At 32.4% G+C, this 18,823-nt stretch overlaps 1 long non-coding RNA gene across 8 annotated transcripts in view; it reads left to right on the plus strand.

The window, feature by feature from the left end:
* Positions 1-8,375: 8,375 nt before the first annotated feature.
* LOC137648862 (uncharacterized) overlaps positions 8,376-18,823 on the plus strand; it is a 92,638-nt gene continuing 82,190 nt past the window's right edge. For 2 of the 8 annotated variants that reach the window (XR_011045731.1, XR_011045729.1), the window contains exons 1-5: positions 8,376-8,591; positions 10,923-11,066; positions 12,297-12,440; positions 12,631-12,859; positions 15,196-15,336. This is a non-coding gene — a long non-coding RNA (uncharacterized lncRNA). The remainder of the gene's footprint in view (positions 8,592-10,922; positions 11,067-12,296; positions 12,441-12,630; positions 12,860-15,195; positions 15,337-18,823) is intronic. The other 6 variants (XR_011045727.1, XR_011045730.1, XR_011045732.1 and 3 more) reach the window with 5 other exon arrangements.

Consider the following 18,823-nt stretch of genomic DNA (forward strand, 5'->3'; position numbering starts at 1 on the left):
GGAGGAGATGTTGATGATGATGATGATGATATCTCAAAATATCTGTTATTCTTTATTTTGTGTTTCTTTCTGGTCCAAAACCCAAATCCCTCAGCAACTAAAAAAGGCAAATATAGTTTTGATATATTGTTCCAATAAATCGCTAATCTCAAAGTATGTGAAATTCTGAGGATATATCTGTAATAAATTGCATCATCTCGTTTTGGTAAACCAAGTTATCTATTATTCTTTATTTTGTGTTTCTTTCTGGTCCATAATCCAAAGCCTTCTGCAACAACAAGAGCAAAAATATAGTTTCAATAGACTGTTTCAATAAATTGGTAATCTCAAAGAAGGTGAAATTCGGAGAATATTCCCCCAATAAATTTCACCATCTAGTTTTGGTAAATCTACCGAGTAATTCTGTGCTTGCGGCCTTAGATCTTTATATTGTTATAAGAGATTTTATATTGTTGTAAGAGACTCCTCAGGCATTCTTTCTATGCACTGAGAATAATATTCGATGAAGCGTTTGGTTCTGCAGTTTTGGTATATGCATATTTCCTCTTACAAGATTGGCATTGTTATGTTTCAGTATGTGAAAAGGAAAAAAAAGATCTTCATCCCAATATTCTTTTCTTATTTCACAGAATCTTCAGTTTTTTTCTGCTTATTTCAATGCATAGTTATTCACATTTCTTCTTCTTCTTCTTCTTCTTCTTCTTCTTCTTCTTCTTCTTCTTCTTATTATTATTATTATTATTATTATTATTATTATTATTATTATTATTATTATTATTATTGTTGTTATTATTATTGTTATTATTATTATTTGTTTTTCCTCTATCACAGTCTTTCGACTGGGTGGTGGATCGTTATCGTCATCGTTATCATTATCATTATCATCATTATCATTTGCCAAGCTACAACCGTAGTTGGTAAAGAAGGATGCTATAAACCCAAGGGCCCCAACAGGGAAAATAACTCAGTGAGGAATGGAAATAAGGAAATAAACAACAAAAGAAGTTCAAGAACAATGTTGTATCCTTGTTTTTTTCTAGACTTCTCTTTATTGTTATGTATTTTCGGTAAAATTGATTAATATTTTGCATTTTTCGTGTTTTCGATTATGATAGTATTTGTATCGAGAAATTTGGAATTGACTGATTTTATTATGGACGTCAATAGCTTGTATGATTTTATGTAAATTTACAACAGTGAGTTTCAAATTCTGTTAATTGGCCGTCAAAAATAACGATTGGTTAGACATCAGTAAAAAGTAATTTTAAGAAATAATGGAATAAAAAAGTGAAAGAACACATTTTGTTATTTATTTTGATAAGACTTACAGCTCTAGTTGAGCTGCTGTTTTTGTCAAAGTTATGTTCTGACAACAGTTCATCCTAAATCATATACGTTGCTTGCTTATCTTTTCCCAATACCCACACACTAGTACATTTGCCCATACAAAACAGCTTAATGATATATGGTGGGCAGAATTATATTGTCCTTCTCTCTCTCTCTCTCTCTCTCTCTCTCTCTCTCTCTCCTCTCTCTCTCTCTCTCTCTCTCTCCATTTAGAAAATTACTTCAACACTTGATAAATGTATTAATCTAATTGAACCGATTTTATTCAAGTCATAAAGGATAACGAAGCCAAACAGGAATAATGTCAACTTAATGTTTTCCTACATTACTTTGCTTGGTCTCTCTCTCTCTCTCTCTCTCTCTCTCTCTCTCTCTCTCTCTCTCTCTCTCTCTCTCTCTCTCTCTCACAATATAGCGTTATTTATGAATGGATAAATTTTCCCGACTGAAATGATCTAAATATGTTTCTTTAACTTTTCGTTTTTGTGTCATTCCGAGGTCGTTCCAAGCTCCAGTCATGCATTTAGGAAACCTGCCAACCTTAATATTTTTTTTTTCAATACTCTCTCTCTCTCTCTCTCTCTCTCTCTCTCTCCTCTCTCTCTCTCTCTCTCTCTCTCTCTCTCTCTCTCTCTCTCTCTCTCTCTTGTAGTAGTAGTAGTAGTAGTAGTAGTAGTAGTCATAAAAAAATACGCACCACATACTCCGTTCGTTCGTTCGTTCGTTTAAGGTTACCTTATCTTATAAAGCTCAATTCAAGAACACAAGTGATACAGGAATTACATTCATTCATCTTTAAATCTCATTTCCATGTCATATTAATTCCAGATGGATAGGTGTATATAATTATGCTGCTAATTTTGAAACTATATTCTTTGGAATTTTATTCTTTGAATCAGAAAATCATAGTCCATGAGTTTTTCTATTAAAAAATTGAGAGCTTGTTCTAATTGTGAGAGGGATCATTGTGTCTGAACATTTGTTCCATTCCCTTACAAAATTGTTTAGTCAGAAAAGTTTATTATTTGTAAGTTTTGGAGCTGATTTGATTATAATTTTTTTCTAACTATTCTTATCTTTTTTATTTGAATTTTTCCTTTCTTATGTACTATCACTTTCCATATGACAATGACGTTGATTTTTATATCCTTTTAGGTTTGTATGCTTACTTATGCTCTTCTTTTTTTCTTTATAATTAATTTACCTTATTTTACTCTATGATGATTCTCATCCTTAACTGTTATGACAATCTAACATAATTACAATCAATGTTTCTTGTGCAAAGTTGTGTACTCGTTCATCGTTTTTTCTTAGTAATTATATCTAAAGAAGCCCGAAATTCAGCTTCTATTTTTTTTTCTTCTTTTTTTGTAAGCTAGCAAGATGAGTCTTATTTGTTGGAGAATTGGTAATGTTACTTCATTAAGTAAATGTTTCCATTGACCTCTAGCTCTTCTGATTGCTTCCCTATCTCCATGACTCTCATATTACCTAATGTTTATAACGTCTTTTAACAAACCGTTTAAATAGGTGTACTGAAGGTAATCACCTGTTCCGTGGTTTGCAGTTTGGTTTTCGCAAAGGTCTTGGAGCAGATGATGCCCTTTTTAATTTACATTTCCCAATGATGTATAGAAATCCCTTGATTGAGGCCAGGAAGTACGTATGATTAACCTTGATTTTAGTGCTGCCTTTGACCGCGTTAATCATGAGGCCTTGTTTTCAAACTTAAACAGGTGGGAGTAGGTGGGTCTTTCCATAGCCTGATTATAGAATGTTTAAGTAACAGACTGCAGAAAGTAGTTATCTGATGGGCACCAGAGTTACTATAAGAATATACTATATAATGTTCCTTAGGGTAGTGTTCTAGGTCCATTGCTTTCAATACCATATGCAAATGACATGTGGTTTGGCCTAGAAAACAAGTTTGGTGCATATGCTGATGATGCTATTCTCTTTGTATCAATTTCATTTCTTGTATGTAGACCTGCGGTTGCTGAATCCCTTAAAAGAGATCTACCTAAAATTGGTGCATAGAGGAAATTATTGTCATGGAGTTTACCCCAACAAAATTCAAAGTGTGATCTAAATAGGTCAAGGACAATAGGTCCCCAACATCCTGATCTTTCTCTTAAATTATATACAACTCATTCAAAATTCTAGGTGTAATTCTTAATTGTAAATGTAATTTTGGGGAGCACATTCGATCTTTTTTCACTTGAACAAAAAATTGCCCTATTGAGAAAGTCAAAGATTTCGGTGATCAATATATCCTTAGGAAATATTTTATTTCATTCATCCGAGTATTGCTCTCTTATCTGGTCTACAGCTGCTGTCTCTAATCTTAATTCTTTTTCTGGATATTAATCTCTGATGCCTTCGTTCAGTTAGTTCCTTGTGAATGTTACACAAGATTTATTATAATTTTGACAATCCCTTGTGTTCAGATTTTCTCAGGCTATAGCTATTGTACGTAGTACTAGGAATGCAGTTGATTCCAACAGTCTTGCCTCCTTCATTATAATATTTAAAAATTACACAGTATTCAGGAAGTTTCATTGCAATTGTGACCATATTGTGGAATGATCTTCCTAATCTGGCAGTTAAACTGGTATTCAGGAATTTTTATGTATTGTTTCTTTGTTATTTCATTTCCTCACTGGGTTGCTTTCCTTGTTGTAGCCCTTAAGTTTGTAGTATCCTGCTTTTCCAACTTGGATTGGGGCTTAGCTAATAATAATAATAATAATAATAATAATAATAATAATAATAATAATAATAATAATAATGATGATGATGATGATAATGATAATGATAATGATAATGATAATGATAATGATAATGATATTGATAATGATAATGATAATGATAATGATAATGATAATGATAATCATAATCATAATCATAATCATAATAGGTGTTAAACAACGTCGTTTCTTCTCTTGTTACCAAACAAAATTGCTCAACAGCCAGTACTCGTCAACTGCTTACACATCTCGGGCATTATTTCAGCAACAAGAATTTTCATCCAGAGTTTATAGCCGGATCCCGTGTTTATGGCAAATGTTATAAGGAAAAGTCTTTTTATCGGAATGTCTATGAATCCACTCGTAAACAGATAGAGCGTCGTAACCGGGACTTAACGTCTGGCTTTGTTGTTTCATATTGAAGAGGAAACATTTTTTTTTTTTTTTTTTTAGAAAATCTGAAATTTTGTGTAAAATCACATACGCTCAGAACAGTTTATATTCATTAGTATGTGATTATGTTTATGGAAATTTAGAATACTAGTGTAATGAATTCTAAAGTCTGTGTAAATGGAGAATGGTAAAAATTCGTTTTGTAATTGACGTACATTTTGGCAATATAATTGTATGGTGGCATTTCTAGAAGTAGTAATTCTGACATTAGATATATATCTGAGTGTGATAGGAAATTTATATATATATATATATATATATATATATATATATATATATATATATATATATATATATATATATATATATATACATATATATATATATATATATATGTATATGTATGTATATATATATATATATATATATATATATATATATGTATGTATATGTATATGTATATATATATATATATATATATATATATATATATATATATATATATATACATATACATATATATATATATATATATATATATATATATATATATATATATATATATATGTATATGTATGTATATATATATATATATATATATATATATATATATATATATATATATATATATATGTATATGTATATATATATATATATATATATATATATATATATATATATATATATATATATATATATATATATATATAGCCAGCCACGTTGCCCTTTATGATACAGGAGAGATATCTAAACACCAACTCTGTATAGCAAAATTTAATCATTATTCCCTTTAGTAATTATTTCCTTGGTTTCCAGGACACATCTATTTTCTCATTAGCTTTTATACCTTATAATCTTATATAATCACTTTATATTCGCTGGTTGCTGTGCAAGATATGTTTCATGATACGAATCAGAAATAAACTAAATTCCAGACCTATCTTTAGTCATCGTAGCTTTGCAATTACTTAAATCAATGTTTTCCTTTATACTATTTCCAGGTCTTTCAAACTCTTTGGACAAATTAATACAGTTTTTCTTCAATAACAACGAGTAACAAGTTATCCACAAACAATGTTCACGCGAAGAGGTCTTTCTTAGTAGTTTTCTATATCGGTAATTTGCATCCACATTTTTCTTTCCGGTTTCTATAAAACTAACTTCTCTTGCATCATAAAACACTAATCGCCTTAAACAGATGTTTGCACGTATTACGACTATATAAAACTCAATGTTATTTCTAGTTATATCATCATAGTTTCTTTTATACATTCCCATTAAGAATACATACAGACCCCCTCTCTCTCTCTCTCTCTCTCTCTCTCTCTCTCTCTCTCTCTCTCTCTCTCTCTCTCTCTTTGTTTTGCTTACCTTTTGTTTATTTGTATCTGGATAAGGCCAAGAGATTTATCATGTTCATGAATTCAAACTCCAGATTTGATTTTGTATTCCATATAAATTCTTTTGGTATAACCTAATAACTTATATGGATGTAAACAATAATTATTGTTATGTACTCAAATATCTGACACCAATGGACGCAGTAAATAGATTAAGAAAATACATCTCTCATAAGCGCCCACATACACTAAACCACATGGTAAAGGTTTATTAAATTGTCTATCATTTTTATTACCAAGTTTCTCCCATCAATTTTGAGTTTAGTCAGACAATTGAACTAAGATCATTTCTTTATCTCCAGTTGCAGTTTCCCAATCGACAAAGGGTGAGTCATTCGTCAAACATAACTTTCAAGAGTGAGTTCAAACTATAACCCTCATAAGTAGAATATTTCTCTCTCTCTCTCTCTCTCTCTCTCTCTCTCTCTCTCTCTCTCTCTCTCTCTCTCTCTCTCTCTCTCTCTCTAACTAGTGGAAAATTACTCTGTAGAACACTGTCTCTGGTAATGGCTGGTTCACGTCTAAAGAATTAGAGTAGGTAATGCCGTAGTAATAATCAAATAGTTTCTGTTTTAATCTACTGTTTGCATTTCTAACTACCAGTGAAGCCTTTATGATAGGCCTTAATGCATATCATAAAGGTAATCTGTGATATACGAGGAAATGCTTACATATTCATTATATGTGAATATAAAAAAATTCTTCTGCTTTCCTAGAGTAACTAACTTTTTTGAAGCCCCGCCCACAAAAGTCAGGCAAGACTTTCTTCGAGCCGTTCGACGAACGTGTTCGACCACCAAATACCCCGTTCACACGTTTGAACATCATTTCAAACAGACCAACCTTTCGAACGTGTAAACCCCGCTTAAGTCAAAATAGACATCCGAAAGAGTGAAGATATTAAGGCTTTCAAGAGGAAACGAGATTTTCTTGTTTTCCAAATGCTTCGATAATATGGATTTGACAATGAACGATCAATATGCGGCATGAAATGCTGAATGCCTTGGAATGTATATATACGATAAAATGAATTATGAAGGGTCCTGTAGAGAGTAGAGTTCCCCTGCGATATAGCACCAGAAAAGCAACCCTCTAAGTAAATTAAAAGTAAAATAAACTTGATGGCTGACTCGATAAATCTTGAAGAAAGAAAACGGGATTATGGTCTATAAGACACCGAACTCAAAAATCATTTCTCCGCTTCAAGTAGTCCAAACGAGACTTTTGCTCTTTTCCAAAACGTTCAGGAAATCCTCCACCTAAACTTGTGAGACCAAAATTGCATTCAGGAATATAATTGGATTTGGGAACGGTTGAAAAATTTTCCTTTCTCTCACACATATCGCGTTACATTTTTTAGTTTCTTTTTTTTTTGGGGGGGGGGGGGGTTCTGTTACATTTCTTTTTTTACTTTTAGGACTTTTGAAATTTGATTTCTCTGACAAACAAGAAAAAGATTTTTAATAAAAGCCTTAATCTTATTGCTTGACGCCTGCTGTCGAGATCTCATGACATCGTTGATATTTTGTGGTTTTATTTTATCTTATAGTTTATAAAGGAATTATTTTTCTAATGTTGTTGCCGTTCTTAAAATATTTAATTTTTCCTTGGTTCCTTTCCTCACTGGGCTATTTTCCCTGTTGGGGCCCCTGGCCTTATAGTATTCTGCTTTTCCAACTAGGGTTGTAACTTAGCAAGTAATAATAATAATAATAATAATAATAATAATAATAATAATAATAATAATAATAATAATAATAATAATGAGGCAATATAGAATCTCAATTCATTTTAAATGTGATATGTAAGGCCAAAGGCAAAGAAATATTGATGTAACAAGAGAATAAAAACTTAGATAAAAAACTTCCTCATCTGAATATTTATTGTTTCACTGAAATAGGCCAGTTTGGATGTAAATGTTAACACAATAAATCTGTTTACTGAAGCCTTTGCTATGATGAAAATACCTGGGAAAGATTACGTGCTACAATGCAGTTATTTTTACGAGGAAAATAATGACTATATCTTTCCGTTTTATGGCACAAATAAATCATGTTAGTTTCCTGGCAGAGTAATGACTGACTTCAGTCATTAAATAATATTAATATAATGTTCTGAGTTTCATCACGATTATGATGAAGGCGTTTGTGAGTGAAAGTTATTCATGATATTAAACCCCTGAATTTATTTAGGGTTTAAAGAAATTCTGAATCAATTTAACCAGAAATAAACACCAGTTTAGAATATAAAAATCTTATTTTTATTTGAAATTCAGGAATTATTACACATAACGTAAATATATATTGACATCATTGAAAGTAAACTATGATAGACTTTCAAGTTATCTTATAGATCTTGTTTTTCAGAATATTTACTATTATGGGATCTTTGAAAGTGTATTTTTTTTTTTTAAATATCAATTCCGTTCCTTCACGTCCTTTTTTCAAGTTTTCACTTTTCCCAACAGATGTCGCCTGTTATTTTTCGTGACGTATAAACTACAGCTATTGTCATTACATGCTTTGAGAGTCCTTGACTTTCTGTCAGTCAGTCATCAGGAATCAAATTTCTTCATCCTCTGGGAAGACTGGCGCAGACGTCTGGTAGTGGAAAGAGTGGGCGATCCTTATCCAAGAGAAGAAATCCTGAACATCGTAGTTGCAGTTCCAAGGTGAACTTGCAAAGTTTTGCGGCTTTTCAAAAGGTAAGACCTCCTCCCAATTCTTACTCGTTAGTGATTGGTGTTGAAGCGCAGCGTGTTAGTTCAACTGCGCTAAATTATTGGTTTTAAGTATCTTTATTTGAATGTGATGCGAAGAAAGTGTTTCGTGTATTGATGTTAGTGATCAACTCTCGTTAATGGTACATATTAAAAATATTAATGCCAGACTTTAAATCCTAGAGCAAATATTTTCCACGCCTATTTTCTATAAATTTTGCCAAGATGTGTAGTTATTTAGTGTATCTCTGGTAGGGGATCAAGCTAGCTCGATTGTAAATTACCAGTAAGCTTTAGCCCACTCCTGTTAATTTAAGCTGTGTATTTATAGATGCGTATTCAAATGAGTCGAAATTAGACAAACTAATATTAAAATTTAAAGGGTATGGATTGATAGTTGGAAGAGTCCTTGGAAAATATTTCACAGCATTGTTCAAAGATTTTGAATTAGTTGATCAAACTTTCATGCAACGGTTTCGAATGCTTACTTATATCACTCATGCTTAAAAGGTGTTTGGCGATAACTTGGTTATAAATGTGTATGCAGTATTAGGAGTAAGAATTCCAAGTGAAAATCCATTAGTAGAGAACTTAGAAAAATTTGATTTTTCGTAGGTAGTGATATAACCAGAGAAATGAGAGGAAGACTTTTGATGGAAATTTTTGAATTTTGCCTTTTCGTTCACCCCAAGGTAGTTTTAGTTCAGCTCAGAGTAATTATTATTCCAATTTAGTACAAAATCCAGATGGTGCTATTTATATCCCCTATCAACCTATGAATGTTGATCGTTCAGTTTTAAGTTTTCTTAATGCGCATTTAATGCTTTATTTAAGAATAAAACATTTAAAGCTGGATATTGTTCAGCCACCTATTCCAGGGTTCAACTTTTAAACGTGAATTTTCTTACACGTTAACGAGCTAATCTATTGTAGTAATCTATCGTATAAGCATGTTGCTACTGATATTTAATTTAATACAAAGTATTTGTTGGAGGTTTAGAGCTCTTGTCACAACTTTAAATGTTCCAAAATTGTATTAATTTCATTATTTGGTAATAAAGCAATGAACTCATAAACATGTATAGGCTGCTTTATTTTCAAAAAGTTATTTCGGAGGTGCGATGTGTTTTGTGTGGTTGTAAGGATTCAAAAACCAAAAATACCTTTTTTGCCTACAGAAGATTGGTGTATTTTTTTATTGTCTATTCTCCGTTATATTTGAGCATTAACTGTTTACATGGATTCAAATCTCATACCAAAGTTACAGAAAAATTGCATTGCAATCTAGATAAAAATAAATGCGTTGATTTTTCAATACGTATGAAATTTAATTTCGATAATGAAATTCAGAATAGTTTCCCTAAACGGGTATTAAAACCAATAATCTTCGTGTAGGCCAAGGTATGATCTATGCATTTTGATCGCAACACCTGTGTCAAGTCGAATAGATATTGCATGTTGACAGCAAACAATTGTCCATATCCTTAGTTCGAAAATGTTACTAAAAGCTTTCTAAGCTTTAATGTTATTTGGATAAACCTATGTTTTGCATGTTTTGGACGACTATTTAACACTGCAACATGCAGATTAAATCTTTCATAGCAGATAAGCGGATAAGCCCTTAATTCATCAGTAAAACTCTAAGGTAAAGTAGATTAAAGCTAAACTCTTAAGAAATCCAGATATCAAATGTCCCCTAATATAGTCTTGAACTAAGCATTTGAAATCAACGCCGGTATAAAGAATATTATTGACTTGCAATAAACCGTTGCAACCCTAAAATATCAACACTTGGTCAGTACATTCGAGTATAGCTATAGCTGTGGAATCTATGGCCTACGGGCAAGATGGAACAAATAATGAAAGATTGTATGTGAAGAGGGGTAGTGAAATGGAAGTTAACTTCATTTAAGTCATTGATTAAAATGCTAAATTTATAGTCATGAAGGTGGCACCCAAGCAAACTTTTGTGAAGAATTTCTTTAGGTAAAGAAACTAAAGTTTATGCTGCTGTTTTTTTTTTTTTTTTTTTTTTTTTTTTTTTTTTTTTTTCTATTATTTTGGAAGGGTCTATAGTTGAAATTTTGCTAAAACTTCCAATTCCCTAATTTTGACATGGCTAATTTCGTGTATTTCTTTGTTACTGTATTTATGAAACCTGCTTTACCAGTGTATAAATTCGTTCAAGTCTATTGCTCTTTCAACATTAAATTTTAGTAAAACCTTTAATACAAGAATTATATTGAATTTAGACTGATTACGGTCACAGCTGTAAGAACAAGCCATTCTATTTTAGTAATCTTCGTTTATTTCCAGGCAAGCATTATATGGCATAAGATATGTTTGGGAACTCTTAATACTTGTACAAATCGAATATGAACTGATGAAAACCTGTTCTCAACGAAGCACAAATTGATTGATTGGTGAAGGAAAACTGTGCATCCACACATTTCCTCTAAGGCAAGTTCAGTGGTTATTTATATTTTTTTCTTGCTTGGCTTTAGTGTTAATTTGAATTGTCTTAAAATATTTTTTCAATACCAAAAGAGGTTCAATGTTTAATTTTCAAAATACTTTTAATTCAATGATACAGGTGAGGTTAAGTGTTTAATTTTAGTTTTATTTAAATGATAAAAGAGTTTAATTTTCCAAAAAAAAAAAAAAAAAAAAAAAATCAATGATACGTGAGGTTCAATGTTTAATTTTCACATTTTTTTTTTCAGTGATACAGTTGAGGTTTTGTTTTAATTTTCAAAATTAGTTTAATTCATGGGTTGTCGATATTGAAATTCAGCGTAGTTTCACCAAACGGATAATCTTCGTCTAGGTTAAGAATGATCTTTTTAATTGTAACTACTGTCAAATTAAAGTGGAACTGCCAGTATATATCGCATGTTGACAGCAAACACTTGTGGAACGATGTTCATGATTCGAAAATGTTAATAAAACCTTAAAGATTTGATCAATATTTGGATAAACCTATCTATTAAAACTTTTCTTTATTTTACGACTATTTAACACAATGCAACATGCAGATTAAAGCTTTCATAGTAGATAAGCAGAAGTCCTTATTTCATCAATAAAACAGTTAAGTTTAAAGCTAAACTGTTAGAAATCCAAATATCTAATATCCCCCAAGGATAATCTTAAACCTAGCCTTCGAAATCACTTTCGGTATAAAAATTGACTAACTCGCAACAAACCTTTGCAACCATAAAATATCAATTGGTCAGTATATTTGAGCATAGCCATACCAGTGGAATCTTGGGCCTACGGGCAACATGCAACATATAATGAAAGTATAAGTGGAAGGTAACAAAATTTAAGTCATTGCTCAAGTCTGAATTACTACTGGATTAGAAGTGTTACCCAAGCAAACGTTTTGGCAATAATTTCTTTAGGTAAAGAAACTTGCTTTTATACTGCATATTTTTTTTTTTTTAACTTCAATGATTTTGAAAGTAATAGCCTTTTGTTAAAATTTTGCAAACTTCAAAGTCCTTATTTTTTGACATGTCTAATTGGCGTATATATTTGATTTTGAATTTATGGAATCTGCTTTAACCTTGTAAAAATTCGCTAAGTATTTTTAAAGACCCTTTTTTATATAAAAAAATTGTAGCAAAAACAACGGTCACAGATGTAGGAACAAGCCATTCTATTTTAGTAACCTTTGGTTGTTATTTCCAGGGATGCAGTGCATGGCAGTGTCTGTTTGGGAGCTTTTAATTCATGAACTTAATATATGATCTGACGAAAACCTGTTCTCAACGAATCACACGTAGATTGGTGAAGAAAAACTATAGAATGACTGAATCCACAGTTTTCTTTGAGGTAAGTTTAGTGGTCATATTATTTTTTTTTTCCTCTGGACTTGATGGCAAATAAACTATGATAGACCTCCGAATTATCTTGTAGATCTTGTTTTTCAGAATATTTATTAACACGGGATCTTTGAAATTTTTTGTTTAAATATCTATTCGGTTCCTTCACTTCTTTTTTCAAGTTTTCCCTTTTCCAATAGATGTCGCCCTGTTACTTTTCGTGCCGTAACTACAGCTATTGAGACTCCTTGACATTGTCAGTCAGCCATCAGGAATCAAATTTCTTCATCCACTGGGAAGACTGGCGCAGACGTCTGGTAGTGGGTAAATAGTGGTAGAGCCTTATCTAAGAGAAGTAGTCTTGGACATCGTAGCTGTAGTTGCTTGTGCCCAACATCAACTTGGAAGGCTTTCTTATTTTCTCAGAAGGTAGGACTTTTTCTTATTTTTTTACGCGTTGTTAATAGGTGTTGAATCGCAGGTTGTATAAGTGTTCCAGGAAGGGTTAGTTCAACATTGCAAAATTATTGGTCTTATGTATATATAATTTGAATGTTGCCAAGAAATTTTACGTAGGGTTTCGTGTTAAGTTGGATGTTGGTGATCTATACTCAATGTCTATAAGATTAATGCAAGAATCAAAATCATTGAGCAAAGTATGTCCAGGCTTAGTTTCTATGAATTTGGCAAATATCTGTCGAGTAATTGAGTTCAACTTTGGTAGAGGATCAAGCTAGCTCTACTACAATATTACTATTGACAATCTTTAGCCTACTCTTGATAATTTGTATGTATTTACAGATGCGTATGCAAATGTATATCAAAATTAGACAAACTAATATTAAAATTTGAAGGCTAGGGATTGGTAGTTGGAATAGTCACTGGGAAATATTTCAGAGTTATTACTGATCTTGAATTCATTGATTAAACGTTCATGCAAATACTTTAGAATGTTTACGTATATTATTCATGGGTAAAGGGTGTTCGGCGATAACTTGGTTAGAAATATATATGCATTTTTAGGAGTAAAGATTCTAATTGAAAATTCATAGTAGAGAACTAGAAAATTTAAATTTTTTAGTAGGGAAGGATGTAATCATAGAAATAAGTTGCATTTGATGGAAATTTTTTAATTTTACAATATTGGCTTACCCCAAAGTACTTAGTTTTAGTTCAGCCCAGAGTGATTATTATTCCAATGTAGTACAAAATCCAGATGGTGGTGCTTTTATTCCCAATCAATCTATAAATGTTGATCGTTCTTGTTTAATAGTTTTCTTGATATGCATTTAATGCTTTATTTAAGAATAAAACATTTAAAGCTGGATATTGTTCAGCCACCTGTGGCAGGGTTCAACTTTTATTCGTGAATTGTTATCACGTTAACGAGCCAATTTATCAGAGTAATTTATCGTATAAGAATGTTGCTACGAATGTGTCGTTTAATACAAAGTATTTGTTGAAGGTTCCGAGCTCTTGTCACAACTTTAAATGACCCAAAATTGCCTTCCTTTCATTATTTGGTAATAAAACAATGAACCCTTGAACATCTATAGGCTGCTTTATTTTTAAAAGCTATTTCGGAAGTGCAATGTGTTTTGTGTGTGGTCGTAAGGATTCAAAAACAAAAAAATCCCTCTTCTTTTGCCTACAGTAGATAAGTGTATTTTTTGTTGTCTATTCTTCGTTATATTTGAGCATATACTGTATACATGGATTCAAACCTCATACCAAAGTTACATAAAAATTGTATTGCAATCTAGATAAAAATGAATGCGTTGATTTTTCAATACGTATGCATCTTAGTATTCAGTGGTTATCGATCTTGAAATTCAGGATAATTTCACTAAACGGGTATTAAAACCAATAATAATCTTCTTGTAGGGCAAGGTATGATCTGTGCATTTTGATCGCAACACCTGTGTCAAGTCGAATAGATATTGCATGTTGACAGCAAACAATTGTCCATATCCCTAGTTCGAAAATTTTATTAAAAGCTTTCTAAGCTTTAATGTTATTTGGATAAACCTATGTTTTGCATGTTTTGGACGAATATTTAACTCTGCAACATGCAGATTAAAACTTTCTTAGCAGATAAGCCGATGAGCCCGTAATTCATCAATAAAACTCAAGGCAATGTAGATTAAGGCTAAACTCGTTAAGAAATCCAGATATCAAATATCCCCGAGTATATTCTTGAACTAAGCATTTGAAATCACCGCCGGTATAAAGAATATTGACTTGCAATAAACTGTTGCAACCCTAAAGTATCATTTGGTCAGTACATAGGAGTTTAGGTATAGCTATGGAATCTATCGCCTACGGGCAAGATGTAACAAATGAAAGATTGTATGTGAAGTGGGTTAGTGAAATGAAGTTTAACTTCACTTGTCATTGATTAAAATGCTAAATTTATAATCATAGAAGTGGCATCCAAGCAAACTTGTCAAGAATTTCTTTGTAAGGAAACTTGAGTTTATGCTGCATTTATGATTTTGGAAGCAAGATAGTAGTTAAAATTTTGCTAAAATTTCCAATTCCATATATTTGTCTAATTGGCGCATTTCTTTGTTACTGTATTTATGAGACCTGCTGTGGCCGTGTACAAATTCATTGTCTTTTGCTTTTACAATGTTAAATTTTAGTAAGACCTTTTTTTTTTTTTTTTTTTTATTCAAAAATTATATTAAATGTCGACAATAATTACGGTCACGGCTATAGGAACAAACCATTCTATTTTAGTAGTCTTTGGTTATTATTTCCAGGCAAGCAGTGTATGGCAGAAGATGTTTGGAAACTCTTAATACATGAACTCATAATATATGAACTGATGAAAACGTGTTCTCAACGAAGCCCACGTTGATTGGTGAAGGAAAACAGTGCATCAACACAGCATTTTCTTTAAGGCAAGTTCAGGGGTCATTTATATTTTTTTTGCCTGGCTTTTAGTCTTAATTCAAATTGTCTAAATTTTTTAAACACTACAAGAGGTTCAATGTTTAATTTTCAAAATTAGTTTTAATTCCATGGTATAGGTGAGGTTAAATGTTTAATTTTAAAGTTTTATTTCAATAATACAGAAGTTTAATTTTCAGTTAGTTTTCTTCAATGATTCGCGAGAGGTTCAATGTTTAATTTTCAAAATTTTTTCAATGATACAGAGGTTCAGTGTTAAATTTTCAAAATTTGGTTTAATTTTTATGATACAGAAGTTTTGTTTAATTTTCCAAATCAATTTTAACTAAGTTCTCTATATTGAAATTCAGGGTTTCACCAAACAGGTAACAAAGCCAGTAATAATCATCTTGGTTAAGAATCTCAGCTTTTTTGTTACTACTGTTAGGTTAAACTCGAATTGCCTGTATATATTGCATGTTGACAGCATGCAACATATAATGAAAGAGTTTGTGAAGTGAAAGGTAACAAAATTTAATAGTAGTCACTGTTTAAAATGCTAAATTACTACTGGGATAGAAATATCATCGAAGCAAACTTTTGGCAAGAATTTCTTTAGGTAAAGAAACTCAAGTTTATATTGCAATTTTTTTTTAATTTGTAATTTTTTTGAAAGTGATAACCTTAATTTTGCATACTTCAAATCATAGTTTTTTAATATCTATATTGACGTATACCTTTGTTATAGAATTTATGGAAACTGCTTTAACCTTGTATAACTTCTCTAAAGTTAAAGACCCATTTTGATACAATAATTGTAGCAAAAACACTACTATTACGGTCACATATGTAGGAACAAGCTATTCTGTTTTGTGAAACCTTTGGTTGTTATTTCCAGGGATGCAGTACATGGCAGAGGCTATGTTTTGGGAGCTCTTAGTTCATGAACTTAATATATGATCTGATGAAAACCTGTTCTCAACGAATCACACGTCGATTGGTGAAGAAAAACTAGATACCTGAACTCACACAGAATTTTCTTTGGGGTAAGTTTAGTGGTCATTTTAATCTTTTTTCCACTGGATTTAGTGTTACTAAAATGGTCTAAATCATTTGTTCAATTCTCTAAGGTTACTGTTTAATTTTCAAAATTAACTTTACTTCTGATAGGAAAGGACTAGTTTAAAATTTTCAAACTTTTCATGTTAATGATATAAGAGGGCAGGTTCAATGATTTATTACATTATACAAAGGGTTTAAAATTGCTTTGGTCTCATATGATTAAGTTGCATTAGTTTGAAAAGTTCAATGAGTCTTCCATTTTGCATCAATGACTCTTCCATTTTGCACTTGCTTCAAGTATTTAGTATTCTTGAATGGTTTTTAAATTAAGGATAAAGGCTTAAAAATACAGAACTTTTCAGTATAAAATTATTCAGAAATATATTTTACCGTTTTTAATACATTCTTCTTGTAGCACATCTAACACTTCGTTTAACATTCCAGGTAAAATAGAAGGATGGAAGCTAACAAAACTTGAAGCAAAGCGAAACCAGAAAATATAAGAATACAGTATATGACGGGAAGGACATTTCACTGGATGAACGGAATATAAAGATACATAAGCAGAAACAATAAATTTCTAGTTAAAGTAGAAAATATTTACGTATAATAAACCTACATTTAGCATATTCGTTTTTCTCCAAGCACATAAACACACATATGGCAGAGAAAATGCACACATATGGCGGAGAAAATGCTGCATTGAAAGCATTATCAATAATACTCAAATATTTGTAACACTTCACTATCCTCGTTGGTACATATGCACTGTAAGAGCAGATGTTTTTTACTAAGCATGTGAGAACGTTCTCCACTTAGTTGAACTGAGTTCTGTATTTTGTCCCTTAAAACTTGGGCTTGTTTTATTCTCGAGCCGATGTGTTTTATTCTCGAGCCGATGTGTAAGGAAAAGAGTTCAGGCAAAGTATGGGGCCTGTGCTATGGCCAGTAAATATACTCCCTCTTTCTCTCCACTCACATGTTATGGTGTTACTGTCTTCTCGGGCGCTAGATATACTATCTTCTTGAGTAGTTGTTGTACTCACTTCTCTCCAGGCCATATGCTCGACTCTCCTCTGTATTAGGTCATATTTTGTACTTTCTTCTTGTCCATGTTAGAATTGTACTCAGGCATGTTATATTCGGTGTATTTTGTACTTTCTTCTTGTCCATGTTAGAATTGTACTCAGGCATGTTATATTCGGTGACAGTGTAATTGTCTTCATGGGCATGCCCCTTCTCTCAACTTTGGTAGGTGGTGTACCCTTCTATGTACTCGAGAGTATTGTTCTCTACTCCCTTCTCAGCCTGGAGTTGTAACCCCCTCTTTTTTCGACCAGGTGTTGTATCCCTCACCTCGGGCAGGTGTTGTACACTTCTCTCTGTGTTAAACTTTTTCTGCACTGTTGTTATCTCTCTTCTTGGGTCTTAGTTTTGTAATATTCTCTCTCTTCCAAGTATGTTAAATTCTCTTCCTTCAATGCTTTTTTTTATTTTACTTGCACATGTTATTCTCTCATCTCATGCCTGTAGTATTTCTAGTCTCTTATGTAGTATCTCCCTCCTTCCTGGGCCTGTAGTGTGTTCCCTCTTCTAGGGCCTGTAGTATACTTACTCTTCTAGGGCCTGTAGTATGCTTACTCTTCTAGGGCCTGTAGTATGCTTACTCTTCTAGGGCCTGTAGTATGCTTACTCTTCTAGGGCCTGTAGTATGCTTACTCTTCTAGGGCCTGTAGTATGCTTACTCTTCTAGGGCCTGTAGTATGCTTACTCTTCTAGGGCCTGTAGTATGATCCCTCTTCTAGGGCCTGTAGTATGATCCCTCTTCTAAGGCCTGTAGTATGCTCCGTCTTCTAGGGGCCTGTAGTATGATCCCTCTTCTAGGGCCTAAGTATGATCCCTCTTTTAGGGCCTGTAGTATGCTTACTCTTCTAGGGCCTGTAGTATGCTTACTCTTCTAGGGCCTGTAGTATGCTTACTCTTCTAGGGCCTGTAGTATGCTCCCTCTTCTAGGGCCTGTAGTATGCTCCCTCTTCTAGGGCCTGTAGTATGCTCCCTCTTCTAGGGGCCTGTAGTACTAGCTCATCTCAAGCCTGTAGCAATCTCACTCATATCGAGCCTGTGGTATTCTCTCTCCTTAGGCCTGTGGTATTCTCACTATCACGCAGATTTTACAGGGTAGTCTCCCTCTACTTGGCCCTGCGGTCTTCACTCCTTAATCTAGCTTTGGGGTTCTCTCTCTATCCGGGACTGTAATCATCTCTTTTCTCGAGACTGTGGTATCTTAAAATCATTTATCAGTCTTGTGGTATTATATATCCTTTCAGTCCTGTGGTAATCTTTCATCATTAGCATTTGTTATTCTCTCTTTAGCATTTTTTTTTTCTTGAGCATTTCTTCTCTCTCCTTGACCATGCATATTCGCTCTCCTCGAGC

The sequence above is a fragment of the Palaemon carinicauda genome, chromosome 10 (genome assembly GCF_036898095.1).
Source record: "Palaemon carinicauda isolate YSFRI2023 chromosome 10, ASM3689809v2, whole genome shotgun sequence".
Classification (NCBI taxonomy): Eukaryota; Metazoa; Arthropoda; class Malacostraca; order Decapoda; family Palaemonidae; genus Palaemon; species Palaemon carinicauda.